The sequence below is a fragment of the Perognathus longimembris genome, chromosome 14, assembly GCF_023159225.1.
Source record: "Perognathus longimembris pacificus isolate PPM17 chromosome 14, ASM2315922v1, whole genome shotgun sequence".
NCBI classification, from domain to species: domain Eukaryota; kingdom Metazoa; phylum Chordata; class Mammalia; order Rodentia; family Heteromyidae; genus Perognathus; species Perognathus longimembris.
Genome location: NC_063174.1, coordinates 40,345,780 through 40,371,899, shown reverse-complemented (window position 1 = coordinate 40,371,899; position 26,120 = coordinate 40,345,780). Strand labels below are relative to the sequence as shown.

The 26,120-nt window shown below is 42.2% G+C and overlaps 1 protein-coding gene across 3 annotated transcripts in view; it reads left to right on the top strand.

Moving 5' to 3' along the window:
- Window positions 1-12,593: 12,593 nt before the first annotated feature.
- Window positions 12,594-26,120, top strand: part of Numb (NUMB endocytic adaptor protein) — a 121,193-nt gene continuing 107,666 nt past the window's right edge. The window contains exon 1 of one of the 3 annotated variants that reach the window (XM_048362804.1): window positions 12,594-12,679. The gene's annotated coding sequence lies outside the window, so the exon portion shown is untranslated. The remainder of the gene's footprint in view (window positions 12,680-26,120) is intronic. The other 2 variants (XM_048362805.1, XM_048362810.1) reach the window with 2 other exon arrangements.

Here is a 26,120-nt window from a genome sequence, read left to right as displayed (position 1 = left end):
AAAGTAGGAAGTGGCGCTGTGGCTCAAGTGGTAGCATGCTAACCTTGAGCAAAAAGAAGCTCAGAAACAGTGCTTAGGCCCCAGGGGTGGCAAATACATACATACATGCCGTGTTGCTAAAATGGTACCAATGGCTCACTTAATTCCCTGAAATGGCTGTACCACTGTCCCCACACAGTAGCTTTTGCTAAGAGGTAAGCTACTTATTTTTTTTATATCCTTGGCAACTCGCTATTGGCCTAGAGTATGTATCTAACCTGTAATCAGTACATACTTACTGAGTGAAGGAATGCCAAAGATGGTGTTATGCATTGTACACAAGGAGCCATGAGGGGAACACATAAAGAAGTCTGCAACCTTCTCCTAAAAAGCAAATATGAACATTTCCTTCCAAAAAGCAGTGCCTTGCTCTATACTCCCCAGCATAGAGGGGGAAAAGACTCACGGATGTTGGAGAACATTTGAAATGAGCCAAAGAGCTGAAGAGTACTACATAGCTTGATTCAGAATCTAATGGCTGCTTTACAATTTGTTCTCAGGTCACCAGCATATTAGCGTGTATCTGTCTCTATATTTTTTGTCTTTTTTTTTTTTTTTTTTTTTTGCCAGTCATGGGGCTTAAACTCAGGGCCTGAGCACTGTCCCTGGTTTCTTTTTGCTCAAGGCTACCACTATGCCAACTTGAGCCACAGCGCCACTTCTGGCCTTTTCTATATACGTGGTGCTGAGGAATCAAACCTAGGGCTTCTTGTATATGAGTCAAGCACTAGGCTATATTCCCAGCCCTCTGTATTTTCATTCACCAAGTATTTTGACTATTATGTCTACAAGGATTACCAGGCTGAGTCAATCTCTGACCTTGGAAGATAGGTTATTTGAGGAGCCTTGGGGGAAAGCTTATGTTTGAGTCACTCAAAGAACTTTGACAAAACGTAATGCAGAGGCTGGGAATGCGGCTCTATGATAGAGTGCTTGCCTAGCATGCATGAAGCTCTGGGTTCAATTCCTCAATACCACAGCAAAATCCGGAGGTGACGCTGTGGCTCAAGTGGTAGAGCGCTAGCCTTGAGCAGAAGAAGCTCAAGGACAGTGCCCAAGCCCTGAGTTCAAAACCCAAGACTGGTAAAACAAACAAACAAACAAACAAACAAACATAATGCAGATCCTTGGATCCTTCTCTAACCTACTAAATTAGAATTCTGGAACTAGGAAAGGAACCTGGAATTTACACATAGGATAAGGGGTTGAAAAATAGCTAGTTCAAGAATCAGGAAGTGGAGCTGTAGCTCAAATGGCAGAGTGCTAGCCTTGAGAAAAAAGAAGAAGGAGGAGGAGGAGCAGGAAGAGGAGGAAGGGGAGGAGGAGGAGGGGAGAGGGGGAGGAGGGGGGGAGGAGGAGGGAGCAGCAGTTCAAGAACAGCATCCAGGCCCGGAGTTCAAGTCCCAGGACCGGTACACGTGAGTACACACACACACACACACACACACACACACACACACACACACACACAGAGACATGATGGCATGTGTGCGTGCACAGAAGAGAAAGAAAAAAAGAATACTTTATACTTTGCGGATCAGGTGGCTCACACCTGAATCCTAGCTACTCAGGAGGTTGAGATCTGAGGACTGCAGAAAAGACTGTGAGATTCTTATTTCCATTGTATCACCAAAAAACAATAAGTGGAGCTGTGGCTCAAGTGGTAGAGCACTAAGCTTGAGCAAAAAAGTTCAGGGCCAGCACCAAGGTCTTGAGTTCAAGTCTCAGGACCTGCACACACACACACACACACACACACACACACACACACACACACACACACACACAGAACCATCCTGCTAGGTGCTGGTGGCTAATCCTAGTTACTCAGAAGGCTAAGATCTGGGGATCTCAGTTCTGACAGAGCGAGACTAGGCAGACAAATCTGAGACTCATCTCTAATCAACCAGCAAAAAGCCAGAAGTGGAGGTATGGCTCAAGTGATAGAGTGCCTAGCTTGTTGGGAAAAAGCTAAACAAGAGCATGAGGTCTTGAGTTCAAGTCTCAGTACTAATACAAATACAAATTGAAAAACAACAATGACAAAAAAAAACATCAGGAAGTCTCGCTCATTTTGGTTCTATAGTCATGTATTTGCACAGATCTTTTCACTTCCAGCTTGTTGGTAGTTAATTGGATCTAAGGGTCTCATGGACTTTCTCTCCTCAGCTGGCTTCAAACAAGATTCCTCAGATCTCAGCCTCCTCCTGAACAGCTCAGATTACAAGGTGTGAGTCACCAACACCCAGCCCCAAGTCCAACTTTGAAAGTAACAATGTACATGTAAAAGCAAGAAAGACAGTGTTATAGGTCATAGCCTGTATATCATCCTCTAGGCAAGTTAGCCATGGCCAGATTCGGTTTGCACAGAAAACGTATTGGAGCTTGGTTGGAAATTCCTCTACTCTAGGATGAGATTTCTGGCTGCACTCTTCAGAGATCACCAGTTATCCTGCTCTCAACTGATATTAGAAAACAGGTTTCCAAGATGAAAATACTATGGCTGTAGACTCCAATACTAAAGAAGCTCAGAGATGCTCTGACTCCTCCATGATCAGTACTCAAAGTAATGATAGCTTTTCCTGGCATTTCCTTTCATCTGAGGATTTCAAAGCATCTCAAAAAACATGCGCCTATCCTTTAGGCAGCTGATTAAGCCACATCTCTGACATTCATCTTTTGCTTGTGGTCCTCCCAATAAATTGGAGTCTGAGCTGGAAATAGTGTGGGCCTCCATGATTTAAGGCTCACATGGAACGCCCACTCCCTCTCTTTCCTACCCAATCTGAAGCCGTTTGTGGTATTCCCACAGGGCATAGCTCTTTATAGAGGCCTGCATATCAGATCAGCTTGCTTCTGTGCTGTCATCACCTCCCACTGACTGTATTTCTGGGTTCCCCAGTGTCCTGGCAACTGGGCTGTGCCTTAAGCTATCCTAAGTGTGAGAATTGTTGAAGAATCTCCAGGGATTCTTCATGTCTTGTTATCTTTCATGTCAATTCATCTCTTTCTGTCCCAGGCTGCCTATTCTCCATCCACCAAAGACTGATGCTGTCTGGTTTATTCTTCCTCTTTCTCTCTCATTAACTTCACTTCTCCATGACAAAGAAAGACCACAAGCTTGTGAGGGAAAGAGGAACAATGGGACGGCAGAGACATTTCTGTTGGGTTGCCTTCTTGTAACCCGGGAGCAAGCCAAGGACATGAACCTTTGCTTCCAAGGGTGGGGGGGATTAGCAAGATGAGTCAATTTCCTTTTACCCTAGCCACCCTAAGGCAGTTGACTTTAGACTTGTTTTCTCTGGAGGAGGGGTGATTCAGCATAGCCCCTTGATGAGGACCTCTGTCTCAGAGCCTGAAGGGAAAAGTATCAGAGGACTTGGTTCTTTCACTTCAGACCAGAAAGGATTCATTGGAGTCAGGGGGAAATTGAGCTCTCCCTGCTTCCAGCATCAGCAATGGGAAGAACAGCAGGCAGGAAATACTGTGTAGAAATACACAAAGGAGTAGCCCTGTCTACAGGAGTCCAACAAAGACAGGCAATGAAATTCCAAAATCATAGTAGGAGGATGGCCTCATACATATACACTAGTAGAGAGCTTTATTTAGTCCCCTTCGATCTTTGTGGGACTTGTTTGTTTGTTTGGTTGATTGGTTTGGTTTGGCTATCCTCGGGATTGAACTCAGGACCTCTCATTTATTAGACAAGTACTCTATCACTTGAGCCACAGTCTTAGTCTACCACCACTGTGCTTTTACCTACTAATTACCATAACCACAAGTGATCGTGATATGATAATTAGCATGTCTTTATATACATAATTCCTAGAACACCGCCCCAAAATAAATGACTATGGTCAGATTGCTCCGAGAGACAATTCTATTCTTTTCTTTTCTTTTTTTTTTTTTTTTTTTTGCCAGTCCTGGGGTTTGAACTCAGGGCCTGAGCACTGTCCCTGGCTTCTTTTTGCTCAAGGCTAGCACTCTGCCACTTGAGCCACAGCACCACTTCTGGCCATTTTCTATATATGTGGTGCTGAGGAATCGAACCCAGGGCTTCATGTATATGAGGGAAGCACTCTTGCCACTAGGCCATATTCCCAGCCCCCAAGAGACAACTCTTGACTCACTCTATCACTAGTTAGGACCTATGCTAGGCTGCCCTGAGCAGGAAGGATGTTCGCGATCCTTGCTATCCCGGTGGTGACGCACTGCAGGATGGAGAGGAATTGAACATGTCTACCCATGGGATATGCGCATCCTAGGAAGTAGGATGTGTGCTCTGTATTAGAAGGATACGCCCAGTAGTGGCTGGCACAGGGGATGTCAGGAGGCCTCATTGCACAAAGTAACTTTGAAGATGATCTGTAGGGTCAGTGGGGAGCTAGCAAGTGAAATCCAACTTCGGGTAAACCTATGCATTTTGTAAGAGTTCCAGGAAACATAAACCCCAAGCTGCCTCTCATGTTAACCCTTTAACGTAACCACCAGGCTTTGCCAACTGCAGAGCCTCCAAATCTGCTTTTTACAACATGGTACTACTTTTAGAAAGTGTGAAATTCTACTAAAGTGGAAGATATAATTATTCTATCCCACCCAAGAGATTTATTTCAGGAAAAGAAGATAGCACCACGAAAATCAGTTTCTCCTGTTATTTCTTCAACCAAGCCCAATTGTCCCCGTCCTTGAGATGGTCTGGGTCTGAGATGGGAAATAAGTTTGTCTCCTCTTGAATGACAAACATCCTTCTTATCAGCTGCTGTACTGACCAGGACACTGATGTCCTTTTCACAGGAAACTAACAGGAAAAGAAAGAAAGCCTACTACTGAATACACTTCCTGAGGGTGAAATGAAGTGGTCACTGCTCTGGCTGCAGTGCAGGAAAAGGCTAAGCAAATAAATACACCATCCCTATTGTGTAGTCAGACCTCTTCTTTTCCTTCTAAAATTGCCCAACCTACGTAGGGGCAGACAGAGGTCTTCTTGGGTAACTAAGAAGGTATTGAAATGTATAGGTCTCCTCTCTGAGTGTGTGTGTGTGTGTGTGTGTGTGTGTGTGTGTGTGCACGTGCACTATTACTGGGGCTTGAACTCAGGGACTGGGTGCTATCCCTTAGCTTTTTTGCTCAAGGCTGGTGTTCTACCACTTTAAGTGACAGTCTTTTGGTGGTTAATTGGAGATAAGGGTTTTCATGGACTTTCCTGCCTGGGCTGGCTTTGAACTATGATCCTCAGATCTTACCTTCCTGAGTAGGATTACAGGCGTGAGCCACCAGTGCCCAGTTCCTGCTGTCATGAACACAGAGGAAATGCAGAATAGGAAGGAAAGAACACAAAACCCACTGGAAGAGGAACTTGATATTAGTACATACTTTCCCTTTACTTTTTTTTTTGCCAGTCCTGGGGCTTGAACTCAGGGCCTGGGTACTGTCCCTGGGCTGCTTTTGCTCAAAGCTAGTTCTCTACCACTTTAGCCACAACACAACTTCCTGTTTTTTTCTGTTTATGTGGTACTGAGGAATCAAATCCAGGGTTTCATGTCTGTTAGGCAAGCATTCTACTACTAAGCCACATCCCCAGCCTTCCCTTTACCTTCTATCACTTTCTCAGCAACTTCAGCTTTAATCTTTCCATACACAGATGTGGTAATATCTGGGGATGTATCAGGAGAAGAAGAGGCCAGAGTAGGGCATTTCAGAAAATCAGTAGGACATGGGCACTTTGGTATCTGCTTGAAATTCCAGCTTCTTGGGAGATAGAGGCAAGAGAAACTGAAGTTCAAGGCCAGTTTGGACCAAAAAAAGTCAAGAGTCAAACAACAACGAAAAGTGGGTTTTCTTATATCTCAGTTGCACAAGTGACTTCATTTGGAGGCAAAGGTCATCATTATCTGTGACTATTTCTCAACGTCTAAGGTGTAGTAGCAAAGTAGATGCTGCTAGATAAAATGGCTCTGTAAATCATTACAATCTTAAGATTCCTAAGGCAGCCAGTAACCTTAGCCACTTAGAAGGTAGAGATCCACAGGATGGCAGTTCAAAAGCAAGCCTAGGCAGAACAGTCTGTGAGTCTCCATCTTCAAAATAACCAGCTTAGAAGTAGGCTGGAGGTGTGGCTTAGGTGGTAAAGCATCAGATGTGAACAATAAAGCAAGGAAGCATGTGAGGCCCTGAGTTAAAACCAACACACACACACACACACACACACACACACACACACACACACTTCTTAATACATTACTTTCTTTTCTACTGCATGGAATACAGGAGGAAAAACAAAGTGTACAAATATGGACGGGGAAAGAGAGGGAGTGAGGGAGAGGAAGAGAGGTGGTAAGCATTTGGAGGAGAGGGTAGAATTTCAGTAGATTCCCCTGGCCTGAAAAGATAGTACGATGAGTTCTAAAAGATTTAGATCTTTGTTTTTCTACACTGTTTTTGACATAAGAATAATTTATACTTCAGGAGGCCTCCCCCCCACCCCGCCCCATCCCGCCTGCAGTCTTTCTCATATAGTAATCATAGATGAGCCTTGAGAAATGACTCAAAGCCAAAATAATGGGGTTTTCTTAATTACAGTTCCTCCTTTTTCCTGGCCAGAGGCCAGCCCTTCATATCTTCCTCCCTTAGAAGGAAGCTTCGTGCCTGCTTGGTCGCTCTAACCTTTCCTCTTAGCGATCATGTTGCAAACTGGACTCCCTTCTAACTCTAGTCTTGAGGGGAAGTATGTTTCTTCCAACTCTGCAATTACAAAATTGTTATTGATTATTCAGTTTTATGGTTCTTACTACTTCCAACCTGTGTAGTCTTGCTGTCATCCTTAGCAGAGTACCGACCTGGCATCAGACAACACAGTGACCAGCTTCTGTGTGTGTATGTGTGTGTGTGTGTGTGTGTGTCTGTGTGTGTGTGTGTTGAACTCAGGGCCTGGGTGTTATCCCTTAGCTTCTGTGCTCAAGGCTGATGCACTACCAGCTTGAGCCACACCTCCACTTTTGGCTTTTGAGTGGTCAACTGGAGATAAAAGTCCAGACTTTCCAGCCTGCTCTGGCTTCTATCCATGATGTCTAGATCTCAGTCTTCTGAGTATCTGCAGTTACAGGTGTGAGCCCTTGGTGCTTGACTTGATCACACAGCCAAGTCCCTGCTCATTCTTCTGAGCATACTCCTCCATCTCTGAAACTTGGATGGGATCAGGCCTGCACTTTTTTGCAAAGAGGAGGTTCTGCCACAATTAGCCTGTCTTGCAGGTTTTGAGCATTCCTTTCTTGGTATAGAACAAGCAGGAAATTAAACTGGGTCATGACTTTGTTGGTCATATTTTATAAACCCCAAATCTGAAACTGTTTGTGTTTGTACAGTTTATAGAGTGTTAACACACAAAAAGACTGAAACAAAATTTATAGGGAAATAAGACCAACTTTGAAAAGTTACCAGTGTTGACAGTTATTAGGAATAGTATGGAGAAGCAACCAGCTATCACACATTAATCATGTTAATAATAATAATGAATGCTTACTGAGATTTCCTGTGTGCCAAGTCCTGAATTATGTATATTATATAATTTACAATTCATAAAAGGTTTCTTTTTAATAGCTTCGAGAGAAAAACAACCATAATAACATCAATAGTGATTATAGTTATTTCACTTCCATATTGTTATATGGTATACACTAATTCTGAAGTAAACACATTCTCTCACTTACAAAGTAGTATATAATTATCTATTAACTTATAAATTGATTTATTTTTATTGTAATTTTTGAAGTGCTGAAGATCAAAACTCAGGGCCTTATAAATGCTAGGCAAGCACTAAACTATATCCCCAGTCTTTCCTTTTAGACTTTAAATCAGTCTCACAAGTAGGCACTATTATCCTAAAGTAGATTGCTGATAAAGATTTTCCTGCTGGTATATCCATCCTTTTTCAAGTCCAGGACATACATATTAGGTCCAAGACTCTGAGTTCAAGTCTGCTTTTTTTTTTTAATGGGGTTCCAAGTGGATGAAACATTGAAGTTCTAGAAGGCATTCTATTCTGAGAAATCCTTGGAGAGTAGCCAGGTTTCCAGGAAACTCTTTGTGCACATGTAAGACAGGGGTGGACAAAAGTTTAAATGATGCTAAGTATTTTGCACAGCCTACTCCCTGATACAGAAGAATAGCTGGTCCACCCAAAGATCTGGTGATAGTAACTAGGGACTCCTTTCAAAGTACAATGGCCAAGCTAAGAACTAATAAGCCATCCATCTTATAAGTACTCATATTAGTAGAGGAATAAAAATGAATATATTTAGTAATAAGGTATGACATGGTATTTAAAAAATTACACAAGCTCTGGAATCAGAAAGCAAATAGTTCTGCCCAAGAGAACAGCCCCCTCTGTTGATGTTTCTCTCTCTTCTTCCTACCCGTGAAATAGAACCTTGAACTTTGAAACCACAGTGCCTTGTTTCAGCTTGGAAAGCAGTGTATCCCTTCCCAGTATTGGAAACTTCCCAGATTGGGACGGTAGCAATGTCTTCTGCCAGAGCTTAAGCCAGTGGTCAACTTTATGAAGATATGCTCCTGGCTGGAGACATGAAGCTTGTCCTTTCTTGTCAGCTTTGCCTTGCTGCCAGAGCAGCAGGCTTTGAACAGAGAAAGGACAATGAAACAACAGTCCTATTGGCTGGAACTTTGATATTCTTCCCCTTTACCCAATGGCAGAGACTGCACTTTGCTGGTACAATTATGCAACATGGTATAAAGTCCACCACCAGGGAGGGGCAGGGGCAGAGATAGGACTCTGAGCTGGCTCAACACTCTGAGGGAGCTTCTGGACTCTGTTCTAGCTTTCTTTACCTTTTCCTCTCCCGACCAGAAGTCAGATGGCTCTATTTCCCTCCCTTCCTCCTTTTCTGCTTTCCTCCCTCCCTCCTTTTCTCCCTTTACTTCCGTCTCTTCCCTAATCTCCCACCTCCTTCTCCTTCTCCCTTCCCCCTCTCTCCCTTCCTCCCTCTTTCTCTCTCCTTTCTCCATCTCCTTCTTTTCATCTCTCTCTAATCCCTTCACCTTTGTTAGCTTCCACCCTCTGGATCCCTTTAACTCAGGAATTCACCACTTGTCAAATATCTTGGCCTGTCTTCAACTGCTAGTGGCACGCATCTCTGGCCCTTGTCTGTTTTCTGAATAGTTTTTCTTCACCACCTGCTTGTTACTTTAAGTTCAGGTGGAATTATGTATGTAAAGTAGAGGGGAAAATTCTAAAACCAAGAAAGAGACCTTTTCCCTATTGGGATTATGCCTGTCTGGGTTTGAAAAGGTACGAAAGGATACTTAGATTTGCTCCCTTGAAAAGTGACTATGGCTAGGTACCAGTGGTGCATGCCTGTAATCTGAGGCTGAGATCTGAGGATCGAGGTTCAAAGACAGCCCAGGCAGGAAAGTCCATGGAACTCCTATCTCTAATTAACTACCAAAAAGCCAGAAGTGGAGCTGTGGCTCAAGTAGTAGATAGATCATCAGCCTTGAGAAAAAGCTAAGGGACAGTGCTCAGGCCTTGTGTTTATGACCCTGTACTGACACACACAAAAAAGAAAAGTGACTATGAAAAAAGAGTAGGAGAAAACATGACTTTAATACTCACAAAAGGTCAATGCACACTGTATCACTCCTCAGATGTTGGGATGTCACTCCTAGTCCACCATTTCCTCTTCCTTCTTTCCTCCCTCCCTCCCTCCCTCTCTCCCTCTCTCCCTCCCTCCCTCCCTCGCTCCCTCCCTCCCTCCCTCCCTTCCTCCCTTCCTTCCTTCTGGGCATCATTATTACTCCAAGCTAGCCTTGAACTCATTCTATCTCTGCCTCAATCTTCCAAGTGCTGGGATTATAGGCATAAACCACCCAACCCAGCATAAGCTTCCATTTTCCACTTAATTGTGATTTGTAGAGGCTGATTTTTCCCTTAACATACCTGCCATCCTGGGTTTGAGCAAATGGCTTTTAGCAGATACCATCTGCACCACCTCCTTAGCCAGCCACACTCAACACAAAGCTGCAGACTCCCAGACTCCAGTGTTCTGAGAGCAGGCCCTGAGAGTGGCAACGAAGTACATAACCCAGAAAGAAAAGAGAAGCTACATGGAGTAATTACGTTATAGGGTTACCACGTGCACGTAAAATCAAAACATAGGGTTCAAGCAATAACCTCTCCAGTGCTGCAGTCTTTGATAACACAATAGCCTTCTGTTAGATCAAAGCAAGTTCTTGAAAACCTTCCTTCTTTAAGGTTTTCCCTCTTTGTATTGTGTTGTATATACTTTACATTTTATTTCATAAGAGATATTCACATAGAATGGGAGTGCGGGGAATGTACATAAACATATGAACAAATGCATTTAGGAAAGTCTTTTAATGCCTCAAATAATGACTCTAGGGCAGTTTTCCACTTTTCTTTTGTGGTAGTCATTTTTGTTGAGTTCCTAAACTTAGATGGCAAGTCCTCTTAGTGAGATTGGCCTAATTCTATGTTCTCTATGGCACCTAGTCACTGAGGCTGTGCAAGAGCCATTATTACCCAAAGTACCATAATAATGGCCATGCTCTCCTATGACGTTATTGTTTCCTATGTGCCAGGACATTAATTGTCTTCTAACTTGCTCTAAAATTGGTAGTATGGCACATTGCCAAAGCTAAAGAGAAGAAAGCTATTAGTGATATAGGAAAAGGCTATGTAAAAGGATACACTGATGTTGCCTTCTCATTGGGGTGTTATCATGTTTGCATGTTACTTTATTAAGATGTTAGCTCAGGCCTGATGTCTCAACTTTCATCTTATCATGGTCAATAACTGATCTTTCCTTCAAGGGAGTGATTCAGACATCTCTCTAGTTATTTTGGCTTTTCCTCTTTCCTTTTATGGGATTTTTTTGTGAGTCACTGAATTGAATGTGAGGCTATTTCTAAATTGAAAGGTGAGGATGAGAGAAGGGGGAGGAAACGTCCAGAAAATAACTAGGAAGACACCTTATTGTTATGTATAGTTACTGGAGGAGCAATTTCCATTTAGTTTGGTGATAGAAGTGTGCAGTTTATTGAAACTTGACTAAAAATATAGGCTAGAAAACAGACAGCTTGTTCTTTTTTTCTTCTGAATAACAAACCATACAGTTTTAGAACCCTTGTTGCTTGCTCCACAAAGAGCAGAAGGCTAGTAAATAGAAAAGATATGGGACAAAGAGATAGCCAGAGGACAACACAGGCAAAGTGCAAAATTTCCAAAGTCCACATTCATAGTCCCACAGAGAGGTCCCACTCATGAAGTGGTGCTTAGGAGGGTCAGGCCTCCTTGACTTATTCCAACTGTGCTTCAAATGTCCTCAAGTGTATGTTTCATCACCCATGACTTTGCATATTGCAGGTAGAGTTGTGAGGAAGGTATATTTAAATTTGATTTAGTAACTGAAAGAGTAATCAGGCCAGCATTTTCTTATTTAGGAGCAGGAAAAGTGGGTGGAAGAGAAAAGAAAAGTCCAAAAGCTAATGACGATATAATTCTAGGAGCACAAGTTTTTATAGCAACACCAGATTTGTCAAAAATGCCTACTGTGATTTGTACCCAACGGAATAAAAATTGCAATCATTTATTCTCATAATCATTGTGCCAAGTGAGGGAAGGAAAAAAAAAATCCTTGCAATTCACTCAATGGCCCTAATTTAGACTGCTAGGGAGAGGTTTAGAAGAAAAGGACAAGCTTTTAACGTATTTGACACACAGCTAGTAGGGCTAATTAAGAACGTACAAATCAAGCAAGGGTGGGAAGAGAGAGGTCGGAGGAAAAGTAATCCCCATTTATTGAAAACCGGCCAAAGGCAAGCCAGAAGTGGGTCTAGGGGCTAGAGAATTGTGGACACGACCCTTCAGCTTATGGATGACGTCTATTAAGTGTAAGGGAAGTGGACTGATTGCTCTGCTAAATAAACAGCCGCGCTTGGCGCTTCAGCTTGGAGACAGAAAAAGCACTTCAAGGAAACGGGTCGCATTGGGACCCCAAGAAAAGAAGGGGGGATTTTAATCTGCATGGGATCTCCCTCCCCAAGAGTAAGAGACACTTCTTAAAGACAACTTCTGGCGCTGTTGGTGTATTGCAAGTGTTACCTCTGTGAGTATGCTGGCAGCGGGTAAGTTTCACCTGGTACGAGGGAGAAGCTGGTTCACAGCGTGAACTCCACAACAAAGAGTTAACCCTTCCCCGGTAACCTCGGACGTGAGCTTTCTACTGCGCAACCAAACTGTGCACAGGCTTGAACCAACCGTGGCCGTCACGTCCCATGCCTGTTCACTTAATAGACACTTTTAGTAGCCTATCATGACTTCGAACTGTCCAATCATCCACCAATGACAACTAAAGCTTGGACTAGGACGTTCCAGGTCTCGACGGGGGCGAATACCCGGTCCAGGAAAATGGGCGGTAAAGATACGATGACGGGCAGGTAGGTGAAACCAATCAGAGTTGAGAGCCGCCGCCCCGTCGTCCAATGGATAGGTCGGAAATATGATGTGGGGTGGGCCTGTTGTCATGGGGGAGGTGGTGGCGCTTGGTGGCTACTGGCGGCCGAGGTAGAAGAAGAGGCACTGGAGTTGGCCCGGAGGCGGTGGCAGGTGAGTGCCGGGAGCCTGGCCCGCGGTCTGAAGGCCATCGCAGGGCGGAAACTCTAGCTCTGTGTTTAGGAGACAGAGACTGAAGGAAGCGGGCCTGGACGCCGGGGCCGGGGCTGGGGCCAGGGCCGGGGCGGCGGCGGCGAGTTCGCTCCGCTCTGACTGGACTGGTGGGAGAATGGCCGGGCTCCGGGTGGCCGAGGTCGTGCTGGGCAGGGCGGCTGGCGCCGGACCCCGCGGGTTCGGCCCGGAGCTCTCCGAGGACGCTCTGGCTGCTGGGGTCCCGGGCACTGAGCGGCGGCGGGTGTGGAGAGCGGTCGCTTCCTGGGGAGACGGGAGCGGCCGTGGGGTTAGGGCTGGGGGTGACCCGGGGTGACCGGTTCGAGGGCTGGGTGATTTGGGAATACCCCGGACGGCTCGGGTGCCGGCAGTGTCGGGGAGCTGGGAACCCCGGGGAGCTTGGGAGCGGCTGGCGCGGAGAGAGCCGGGGACCTGAGGGAACTGGGAGTGGCCCCTGCCGGGGAGCGAGGGGAAGTGGGGAGACCGAGGGCAGCCGGGGTCCGGGGTCCGGGGTGACAGGGTAGGTGCGCGCGCACGCGCCTGCGTGCTGGTGCGCGTAGTCTTCGCAGAGGCACCGTGCGGGGTCCGGACCCTCCTGAAGAACGTGGCTGTCCGAGGAAGTTGAGCTCCTGCGGACGTGGGGAGCAGATGGTCTTTCGTGGGTGGGTGGGTGGGGGCAGTTGGATGAGTGGAAACCTTGAAAGGGTTTGGAGGAGCAACCCCAACGCCCGGCGGCCCCCACTCCTCACCCCACTGGGTCTGGGACCGGAGACCGAAAACTGGATCTGAAGATTCCCCCCCTCCCGCCCCCCGCCTCAGCCGACTCGGGCCACCAGGAAGGAAGTCTTCCCCAGGATAGTAAGTTGGGGTGTGAGACTAGGGTAAGGGTTCTACGGGGAAATGGAAGTTCCTTGGAGCAAAGAGGGATAGAGGTGGGCGGAGGTGGGAAGGGAGGAGTAATTTCCTTGTAGGAAGGGAGTTGTGGAGAGGGGAAAGTTGCCCATTGGCAGTGCAGTGGTCAGGTGGAAGCTGGCCAGGACAGTAGCTATGAGAAATTAACAATACTATGCTATTAGTTCTCCAAAAAAGAAAGGAAAAAAAAAGAGAAGAGACTTCAGCTTCATAATGAATACGAGGTGCTACTTAAGATCAGAGAAAAGGCATTCCCTCCTCCCCCACCAAAAAAGGGGGAGAAAACCCCCAAGGTTTAGTGATTTGGATTCCAAGGCTTTTTAGAAATGTGTTTTAGGATGACTTCAACGCTGGAGAATAAGGACATTGACAGGGAGGGAATTTGAGTGGAAAAAGGAGGAGTGGCTGAAGTAAAGGAATAGAACTGAGGACTTGATCAGAAAGAGGATATTCATGACCCAGTATATAGGTATGTCCTTCTGTATTCGAAAGAAGTTTGAAGTTTAGTTCCACTGAGTAGCTTGGCCAACTTAATCTCTCTAGATTTTGCTCATCTGTAGTATAATAGGAAAACCAATGGTTTTTACTTCATAGTGTTCCAGTTGTTTTTTTTTTTAAGTTAGGTAGAGCTTTTGGAATAGTGACTGGCACACAACAGCACCGTGTTCTGGATTGTTAGAGGATAAAGACCTGTGTTCCTTTCAAGCATGAGTTTCTATCAGTATCCCCTGGAAGGCTTGGAACTACAGATTGGGTTGACTCCATTTGGGGTTTCTGATTCACCACAAGTAGAGTGGGGCCCAAGACTTCATCCCAGTTTATCCCAATTGATGCTTGTGTTGGTCAAGGGACTATACTTTAAGAAACATTTGTTTTAATGAAAATATAATAAATTAGCAACCTTAAACACCTATCTTGCAAAAGAGATTAGCAGAGAAAAATTGCATAATAATAATCCTATTAAAAGATACGGTTTTTTTTTGTTGTTTGATTGAAACAGATTCTTACCCTATAGTACAGGCTGGCATTGGATACTATTCTGTCTCAGCTTCTCAACTTCTGGAATTACAAGAGTGCTAGACAGGCACCACTTTATTCAGCTGACACTCCTTTTTGAGCCTGCTTTAAAAAAATATGGATCATAATTATTTAGTAATATATAGAATCAAATTGACAGGTTACCACATTGAAAAAAGTGATGAAGAACATGACATTGTACTTGGTAAGGAATAGCATTGTTTGGAAAACTTCCCATACATGTATGTATCACAACAGAAAGTGTGTTTCTTAGAGTTAGAAAACTTTGAAAAGCCCTTTGAGCCATGCAGTGTAGTAAAAGCAACCTTTCAATATCTAGGCTTGGGCTACTTATTTATCTTCTTTTTGTGGTAATTCTTCCTCAGGTAGTAATATTACATTCCATTAAATATCTGCAGTTTCTGATTTGATTCTCCTGTATTGGTCTTATCACATATTGCATTGTGTCCCTGATTCTGTGGAACTTTTTTTGATATTGAGAATCTTTGGCATGAGGACTAAAGGGAATTTGAGGCCAAGAAATTCAATGGTGTCTCGGATGTGGTCCACTTTGTCTCACTTGTGCCCTCTTGTTCACCCTTTCTTTTCCTCCCCTCCCCTCCCCTCCCCTCCCCTCCCCTCCCCTCCCCTCCCCTCCCCTCCCTTCCCCTCCCTTCTCCCTTCTCCCTTCTCCCATCTCCTGTACTGTGAAGCATTGTTTGTAAAAAACCTAAGTATAAACATACATATTGACAGTAAACAACTAACTGCAATGAACTAGTTTGAGGACATTTTATGTACAGAAAAAGCAAATGCAAAATAAGAAACATTTAGCTGGGTGTGGTGGTTTGTGACTATAATCTCAGTGCTAGGAACAAGATGGTAAAAGAATCACTAGTGTCAGGCCAGTGCTAAGACCCTATCTCAAAAGAATTAAATTTTTTTTTCAAAAAAGCAAATTCAAAAGATATTTTGTTTTTAGAGAAAAAGTATTATAAAACTTTTTTTGGTAGTCAAGACCTTGCATTAATGCAGAACATATAAAATAAAGTCATTTTTAAGAAACATATAAAACAAAGTCATTTTTAAGAAACTGACAATGCAATAGAATTCTAAGCTTTGTAGAGAAAAGAAATAGTGAAAATACTTGATAGCAAAATGTCCTGGGTAAGATAGAGGCTTAAGTACAAAGAAAATTGTTTTAAGTAGGACCTCTGGTCTTGATCATTTTTCTCCCTGAGAGTAAAGTGCATGTGGTATATGTTGTAAATTTGAGGAACTTAAATGTTACCTACAATCTTTATTTAAAGCTAGGTTAATATTTATGGATTTTTTTGTGCTACTATAGGTTTCCTTTTTCTTCATGGAAAACTGTATGGCTCATCTGAAAGCTAGGTATAATCTATTTGACTTATTTTTTTTTTGGGTGGATCTAAGAACAGAAAGCAGTTCTGAAAATGGAAAGAGATCATTGTAACTCTCTTTGAAATCTTTAATCTAGGGGATTATATAATTTTGCATTAATGTTTTATAAAATTGTGAAGAAACTCCTGCTTCAGCTCTATATCATGATTGTCTTTTTCTTCAAATTCTGTTTCAGTTTTTTATTTGTTTAATATTTTTATTCCAAAGAATATAAGTGGAAGACTAGAAAACTTGTAGCCAGTGATATTTGATTTCAGAAGCAAAAGCTATTGTTTCACAAAATTTACTAATTGTTGTGACAAAGGTTCCAAAGATGGAAGTTTTTTATTTCTTGAACTGAATAATTGTTCTGTAAGTCATTGTATATTTATATAGATCATTCAGTTCTACAGCAAATCATAGAAGAATCTGAAATCTTAATTGAGTATGGGGGGAAATATAAGGGTTCATTCTTCATAATTGTGAACATTAAACAATTTGATTACTTACTTGCTTTTTTTTAAACAAATGGACTTTTTTCAATTAACTTACTGTCCATATATAATTAAATCATGCCTTCAATCCTATCTATTCAGGAAACTGAAATCTGAGGATCACAGTTCAAAGCCAGCCTAGACAGGAGAAGTCCAAGAGACTCATACCTCCAGCTAACCAGCAAACAGCTGGAAGTGGAGGTGTGGCTCAAATGAGAGCACCAGCCTTGAGAGAAAGCCAAGGGACAGTACTCAGTCTCTAAGCTCAAGCCTCAGTTCTGGCACACACACACACACACACACACACACACACTCACTCACACGTATTTTATGTCAGGAAAGGTCCCTTAATAACATCACCTTTAAAAATAAGTATGTTATATAATAGAAAACTTGAAAAACTTAAAAATAATTTTGACATTAAGCTAAGTCTCTTAAGCCAAGTGCCAGTGGCTTGGGCCTGTAATCCTAGCTACTCAGGAGGCTGAGATCTGAGGATTGTGGTTCAAAGCCAGCCTGGGCAGAATAGTCCCCATGAGACTCTTATCTTCAATTAACCATTCAGAAAACTGGAAGTGGCACTGTGGCTTCAAGTGGTAGAGAGCTGACCTTGAGTAAAATATTTCAGGGACAACTCCTCTAAGTCCTGAGTTCTAGCTCCATGACCGACAAAAAAAAAAAAAAAGGAAAAAAAAAAAGATAAATCTCTTAGCTTTGAAGAAAATTTAATAATGTAATATTGTAAGTTTTATTACTAGAAGTAGAAATTCTATATAACGAATGCCTTAGGTATCTATTTCAGAACTAAGACATGGTAATGGTGAATTTTGGAGCATATAAAATATGTGCTTAGAAATCTTGAGGCAAACATGTGTAACTGTAGCTTCTATTATTGGTGATCTTCTTGTATCACCCTCCTGTGGTTGTACCTGCACTATCTCTGTATCTTATCTGAGTACATTGGAAACCATGTATACTGGTATTAGAACTAGGAAACTGAAAGGGAATACCAAAATCGAGAGACACAGGGTATGAAAAGACAAACAACTACAAAAGCAATACTTGCAAAACTGTTTGGTGTAAATGAACTGAACAACTCAGGGTGGGGGGGGAAGGGAAAGGGGGAGGGGGAGGGGGAGGGGGAAATGAGGTACCAGGTAACAGTACAAGAAATGTATCCAATGCCTAATGTATGAAACTGTAACCTTTCTGTAATTCAGTTCGATAAAATACTAAAAAAAAAAAAAAAAAAAAAAAAAAAGAAAGAAATCTTGAGGCAAAAATCAGTATTGAAACTAAGAGAGAATGAGAATACTGACATGTGCTTAAGGAGGAGTCTGGAGGATCTGCGGGCAGTATGTCTAAGAGGAATGAGAGGTTTGGCAGTTTTCCTGGAGTCACATATGCAAAGGAGGAGATCCTTTTTGCAACATTTTCTAAGGGACTTATTCTTAGTTATTCTTAGTTATCTGCAGTTTTTGCTGCTTGCTATAACTTTTCCTTTGTTTTCAGTTTAAGAAAATCATATCAGAATGCAAATAAGCAGGTTAAGTAGTGCTAGTCTTAGAGGATGAAGGCTGAGCAGGACCAGGTACATTTATTGTCTTATTGTGTTTGTTCATGTGGTACTGAGGTTCTAGCTTAGGCCTTGACCATTCTAGGAAAGTGCTCTGCCATTGAGGTACATCAAACCCCTACTATATGGATTTAGAAGGTGGCTCAAACTTATGCTTCTGCAGTTTTGGGGACTAGGTCCCCACAACCAAGGCTTCCCACTTGTCCTCTTTAGGAGAATGTGGCTTGGGAGAAGACCCTCTCTATCAGTCCTTGTAAAGCAATTAACCATGGAACTGCTAAATTAATAACTAATGTTCAGTGATGTATGTGTTTGCTTTAAATGTGATGTATGCATACAAAAAAACCCTCATCAAATTTAATACTTCAACATATGCAGTTTCATTGTATGCCAATCACACATGAGTAAAGCTGTCAAAAAATTTTAAAAAAAGAATGCATATGTAGGCTGGGCATAGCAGCTCATGCCTATAAGCTTGGAAAAGTAGAGGCATGGGAGACATTAGAATCACAGTTTGAAGTTTGAAGTAATCCTAGGCAAAAACAAGTTATCAAGACCCTATCTCAACAAACAAGTTAGCTGTGCTAGTACATTCCTGTTATCTGAGTTGCCTAGCTAATAGAGGCAAAGTCCAAGAAAAACAGGGCAAAAGAGTACTAGAACCTATTTGAAAAATAAAGGCAAGCAAAAAGGTCTGGGAGTATGGGTCATGTGGTAGAGTACTTGCTTACCCATCACAAGACCCTGAGTTCAAACCCCAGTACCTTTTTTTTTTTTTTTTTCATTCATGGGGCTTGAATTCAGGGCCTAGGTGCTGTCCCTGAGTTTTTGTGCTCTAGGCTAGTGGTCTACCACTTTGAGCAATGGTGCCACTTCAGGTTTTCTGGTGGTTAATTGGAGATAAGAATCTCAGGGCTTCGAACTATGACCCTCAGATATCAGTATCAGTCTAATGAGTAGGTAGGAGAGAGCCTGGCTCAAAGCCCAGTACCTTAAAAAACAAAATGCCAGGGCTGGGAATATGGCTTAATGGTAAAGTGCTTGCCTCACATACATGAAGCCCTGGGTTCAATTCCTCAGCACCACATATATAAAATCCAGAAGTAGTGCTGTGGCTCAAGTGGTAGAGTGCTAGCCTTGAGCAAAAAGAAGCCAGGGACAGTGCTCAGGCCCTGAGTTCAAGCCCCAGGACTGGCAAAAAAAAAAAAAAATACCAGTAGTCCACTTCTCATTCCTGTAATCCTACTACTCAGAAGGCTGAGATCTGAGGATTGCTGTTTGAAGCCAACCAGGGCAGCAAAGTCCATGAGACTCTTACCTTCATCTAACCATCAAAAAGCTGGAAGTGAAGCTTTGGCTCAACTGGTAAAGCACTAGCCTTGAGCAAAAATGCTCAAGGACAGAGCCCTGGCCTTCAAGCCCCAGGACCACGAGGTCATACCTGTGCATGCACACACATGCATGAGTGCACATACACACAGGCACATATGCACTAAGGTTTTGGAATGACATCCTTGTATAAGAACAAAAGTAGAAAATGTAGGAACCAGATGCTGGTGCCTCATATCTATAATTCTAGCTATTCAGGAGGCTGAAATTTGAGAATAAGTTTTGAAAGCCTGGGAAACAAAATCCATGAGACTTATAATCTCCAATTAACTAGCAAAAAGCCAGAAGTGGAGGCTCAAGAGGTAGAGTGCTAACCTTGAGCAAAAGATGCCCAGGGACAGTGTCCAGGCCTCGACTTCAAACCTCATAAACCAACAAAAAAAAAAAAAGAAAGAAAGAAAGAAAGAAAAGAAATGCCATTCATACTACCAGCAATAAATGAAATTAAACAAAAGAATGAACTGATTCTTTAAATAGAAAATCAATGAGATTTAAAGAAAGTCCATTGTATCATGAATGCGATGAAAGTTGCACACCCACCCTTCCTTCCTTCCTTCCTTCCTTCCTTCCTTCCTTCCTTCCTTCCTTCCTTCCTTCCTTCCTTCCCTCCCTCCTTCCCTCCCTCCCTCCCTCCCTCCCTCCCTCCCTCCCTCCCTCCCTCCCTCCTTCCCTCCTTCTTTCCTTTCTTCCTTCCTTCCTGAAATGAGTTCTCACTATGTAGCCCAAGCTGGCCTCACACTCGAAATCCTCCTATCTCAGACTCCATTTGCTGGGTATATAGGTGTTTGCCACCATGCCTGGTTTATTTATTCTATTAAACATAGGAATTCTGTGTTTAATCAGTCCTTGTGTGCCAGTCCCCAGAGTAGTTGGAACAACAAGCACCACTGAGCCTAGGTTTTAAAACCTCCCTAGAGAAAAGTAAACTGATTGTAAATGGTATTTAGAGTAGTATTAATTTAAGATCAGTAGTAGCACTAAATTAATCATTCACAGAAGCAATGATTTTGGCTATAAAATCATTGACATAATGTTCCTCTATTTTTTTGTTAATAGAGTTAAGAGCTCCTACTGCTAACAAAATAAAGCCATTGGTGGAGACCTAAATCCCAGCATTTGGGAGGCTGAGATAGGAAGTTCTACAGGTCAAGGCTGGCCAGCCTGGGCTGCATACCAAGACCCTACCTATATCCAAAACCAAACCAAACCAACCAGCCGAAGACTCATGTTTGGAAGAAAACCAGCTAATATGTTGGAAATATAGCCTCTCACTACACAATAAAATATTAGCCCCATTTGCTTCATGTTTTGGTCTAATTCACTAGTCAACAAGTCAACTATAAAAAATAGAGTAAATACTTAAAATATAGGTGAAGTTTTAAGGCCAGTTTTTTCCTAACTTCCAAATTGCTTATAATCATAGCATTTGGAATATTAGCTCACCTTACAAGAAGTTTAACATAATTATTAATAACTACCAATGTGATATACTGAATGTCCACTATAATCAAGGCACTATACAAAGTACTTTTCATTTAACGTCACACAAGTCTGGTAAGGGGAATAGTATAAGTTCAATTTTATATATTACTAAACTGAGGGTAAAACAGGCTTAATAAACTTGGTGGCATTAATAAGATAAAGCCAGGATTCAAGAACTTGGCCATATAATTATAAACTTTGATAGTGTTCATTTTATCATGCATTCTGTAGGCAGAAATGATGCCTTTTTCAATTTTTTTATACAGCAGTTAAACTTCTGTCATCATCAGGTTGCTTTATGGCTCTCTAAAATTCTAGGTTTAAAGAAAAAGTATTTACCTGGTTATGGGATACTAGTAGTGCTGCTAAAATTTCTGACAAAGAATTGGCTATATAAAAAGCAATTAATAGGGGCTGGGAATATGGCCTAGTGGTGGAGTGCTTATCTAGAATGCATAAAGCCCTAGGTTCGATTTCTCAGCACCATAAACAGGAAAAGCCGGGAATTGCACTGTGGCTTAAGTGGTAGAGTGCTAGCCTTGAGCACAAAGAAGCCAGGGACAGTGCTCAGGCCCTGAGTTCAAGCCCCAGGACTGGCAAAAAAAAAAAAAATCAATTAATAGCTGGGCACTGGTGGCTCACACCTGTAATCCTAGCTACTCAGAAGGCTGAGATCATAGTTCCAAGCCAGCCTAGACAGGAAAGTCATGGTGAGTCTTGTCTCCAATAAATTGCAAAAGAGCCGTAAGTGGAGCTATGCCTCAAGTGGTAAAGCACTACTTGAGCATAAAAGCTCAGGGACAGCACCCAAACCAAGTTCAAGCCTCATAACCAGCAAACAAACAAACAAAAACAAACCAAACAAAAAACAAAACAAATAATATACCTGAGATGTACATTTGCACAGAAAAAAAAATATAACCAGGTACAATGCAATTGAAATGAATTCTAGTTACTTGGGATGTGGTGATCTGGGTTCTTAGTTTGAGACCATCCTGTGAAAAGGAAGTTCTTGACATTGCATCTCAGTCAATACTCAGTGACATGAGGAAACTCAAGTAGGAAGAGCTCAGTCCAGATCTGCCTGTGAATGTGAATACAAGACCCCACCTTGAAAATAACCACACAACAGGGGTTGATGCATGGCTCAGATGGCAGCACTCTTGCCTGGTGAGGGTGAGACCCAGAGTTCAGTCAATCCCCAGTTCTGCTGGAGGTAGAGAGACACCAAAACTGTTGGGGTATAGTTTAATGGTAGAGTGGATCTCTAGTAAGCATGACGGCCTAGGTTCTCCTCTACTACCTGCCACCTCCTCACACTGTGAAAAATAAATCACAAATGTTGATGAAGGATGTGAAAAAACTAAAACATTCATGTGAGTTTTTTGTTTTGTGGGTCTTGAACTCAGCGTCTCATCAGCACTGTCCCTGAACTCTTTTGCTCAAGGCTAGCATTCTACCTCTTGAGCCACAGCAACACTTCTGGCTTTTTTCTGTGTGTATAGTACTGAGGAATGGAACCCAGGGTTTTATGCATGCTAGACAAGCACTGTACCACTAAGCTACATTCCCAGCCATGTATGCGGTTTTGTTTTTGTTTCTGTTTCTGCCAGTCCTGGGGCTTGAACTCAAGGCCTGAGCACTATCCCTGAGCCTCTCTGTGCTCAAGGCTAGTGCTCTACCCCTTGAGCCACCACACCACTTCCAGGTTTTTCTGTTTATGTGGTGCTGAGGAATTAAACACAGGGCTTCATGCATTCTAGGCAAGCAGTCTACCACTAAGCCACATTCCTGGGTCCATGTAAAAGTTTTTATTTGGGTATTTTTTGTTTGGTTTTGTTTTTGCCAGTCCTGAGACTTGAACTCAGGGCATGGACCTGTCCCTGAGCTTTTGTGCTGAAGGCTAGTGCTCATTTTGAGCTACAGTTCCACTTCTGGTTTTCTGGTGGTTAAATGGAGCTAAAAGTCTCATAGACTTTCCTGCCCAGGCTGACTTCAAACCATAATCTTCCAATATCAGCCTCCTGAGTAGCTAGGATTACAGGCATGAGCCACTGGTGCCCAGCTAATTTCCTTTTTTTAAACTTTGACAGAACTTTACTGAAACATAAACAAGACGCACACAGGTATTTCCACCTTAGAACAGCAATGAGAAGTATAACTTAAGATGACTCCATTCTATATTTTTATTTCTTTTGGATATACAGCTAGTAATTGCATTGGTGGAAAATTTGGTTATATAGTAAATCTTAGAAGAAATGTCTTCATATTTTTTATATCTTTAAGTAGTTTTACAAAGGGATTTCAGTCCAACATGTCAGTTTCTGAGTACAATGCATTTTGATCAATGTCATTCTTTCTGTTGTTCTTTTCCATTTTTCTCAATCCCACCAAGACATGTATGTTCAGATCTTTGTCATTTAAAAAAATTGAGTTGTCATTTCATTATGTTTTTATATATTGTGGGTGTTAAGTTTCTTATCTGTCATTACAGTTTGTAAATGTTTTCTCCTATATATGGACCATCTTCTCAGTCTTCGGAGAAGGTTTAAATGTGCACACTTTGTGCATGGTAGCCAAGTGCTTTACCACTGAGCTACTTCTCCAGACCAAAGGGCCTGTGTGTGTGTGGGGGGGGGGTGTCTGTGTGTGTGTGTGCACACGCTCTCTTGTTTTGGGGGTAATATCAAAGATATCATTGCCTAATCCAGGCTCATTAATACTTATGCCTATACTCTCTTCTAAGAGTTTTATAATTTTAGCTCTTATGTTTAGGTCTGTGACCTATTTTATGGAACTTTTGTGTATGATTGTAGAAGCCATCCTTTCTCCTTAATTCTTCTGCATATGGATATCTGATTGCTCCAGCACAATTGTCTCTTTGTTATTTGTTTATTTGTTTTGTTTTTGTTGCCAGTCCTGGGGAGGGGACTCAGGGCCTGAGCACTGTCTCTGGCTTCTTTTTGCTCAAGGCTAGGACAGTACCACTTGAGCCACAGCGCCACTTCTGGCTTTTATCTATGTGGTGCTGAGGAATTGAACCCAGGGCTTCATGTGTACGAGGTGAGCACTTTACCACTAGGCCATATTCCCAGCCCAATAGTCTCTTTGTTAAGAACATTTTTTTTTTTTGGCATGCTACAAAAGTTTAATAAAATTTTGTTTTGTTACTGATTTTTTTCAAGTAGCAATTTGTGGGCTCTTTGGTCTAGTGTAGCAGTTAGAATCACAGTGCTGAGGGAAGCAGTTTAATGTTACAAGAATAGGTTATAAGTGAATCCACTAATTTAAATATGAAGGTTCTTATATTACCTTACCCTTGACAATAAATGAACTTCAGGTGCCATTTCTTTGCCCTCTTGGGCAACCTTATTTCAGTAATTATATTGAAGCTTCAATCAATGCTGGGCCATTTAATGGAAATCAGACTCAGGTTTTTAAACATGTGACTTAAAAGAAGAAAAGCTATTAGTCTGCCCCCTTCCTCTTTTCTTCTTTATTAATCATTCTTTTTGTTTTTGGGGTTTTGAGACAAAGTATTGTTATGTAGCTCAACCTCCGTTGGAACTCAGTATGTAGTATGCTATTATTCTGCCTCAGCCTCCCAAGTGTTGGGATTACAGTGGTTTGTCAATATACCTTGTTGTTGTTGCTGCTGCTGCTGCTCCTGCTACTCCTTCTCTTCCTCCTCTTTCCATCCATTCTTCTCCCTGCTCCTTTTCTGGTTCCCTATCTCTTCCCCTCCTGTCCCCTCTATTCTCTCCTCTCTTCTTTTTGGCTCTTTTCTTTTTCTTTCCTCACTCCACCTGCTTGCTGTCTCTTTGTCTCTGTCTGTCTGTCTGTCTCTCTTTCTCTCTCGTCCATCACGGGGCTTGTCCCTGAGATTTTCTGCTCAAGGCTAGTGCTGTACCACTTTGAGCTACGGCTCTCCTTCCAGTTTTCTGACAATTCATTGGAGATAAGAGGCTCATGGACTTTCCTCCCTGGCTGGCTTTGAATCATGATTCTCAGATCTCAGCCTGAGTAGCTAGGATTACAAACCAGATATCTCTCTCTCTCTCTCTCTCTCTCTCTCTCTCTCTCTCTCTCTCCTTTCCTGTTTTTCCTCTTTAACTCACCAACTGTATTTATTTATTTATTTTTGTGCCAGTATTGAGGCTTGAACTCAGGGCCACATCCTCGGCTTTTTTACACTCAAGCCTGGCACTATATTATTTGAACCACATCTCTACTTCCAGCTTTTTGCTGGTTAATTGGGAATATGGGAATAAGAGTCTTTGTGGAGTTGTCTGTCCCAGCCTGGCTTTGAACCACAATCCTCATATCTTAACCTCCTGCATACCTAGGATTACATGCATGAGCCACCAGCATATGGCTAATTTCTAATTTTTGTCTACTCTTGGATTTTTACTCTTTGTCTGGATTCTTTTGCTTACCATAACTTTGAGGCTCATCCATGTTATTATGCATATCAGTAATGTAATCTTTTTATTGCCTAGTTGTAGTCCATAATCAATAGAAAATCTCAAGCTCTAAACCACAGTTTGTTAAGCATTCAGTTTTTCTCAAGTTCATGCTTTATTTCCCTAAGATGTCATTTCCATTAAAGCAGAAAATGTATACTTGTCTTTTTATACATAGAGAATTTCTTGGAGGAAAAAATGATTTCTTGAAACATAGCCCAGGTTGCCTTTGAACTCAAGAACCAGAACTCAGCCTTTTAAGTACATATGTACCACCATACCCTATATAGTGTATTTTATTACTAGATACTGACTTATTCATTTGCGATGTAAGATCAGAGTTTAAAATAATTAAGATGAAATTCAAAGCAGCTATTCCTAGTATGAGTTTTTATATCATATTGACAGTTGATACAGCTTTCTTGGCAGTAAATAAACATTTGCTACTGATTAATATTAATGGAACCTTTGATATATTAAATGACAAAAAGGAAGACTTCTGGCTGTTTTTGAGAGTGACTTTTTGAATTTTGTATTATGATTCATTTATTTCTCCAGGAACATTAGATTTTCATTTCTTGATTGAAAAACTTATTTTGTGTTTGAGCCACATGTAAGAACTGATAGTCCAGCTAAGCATTAGGTGA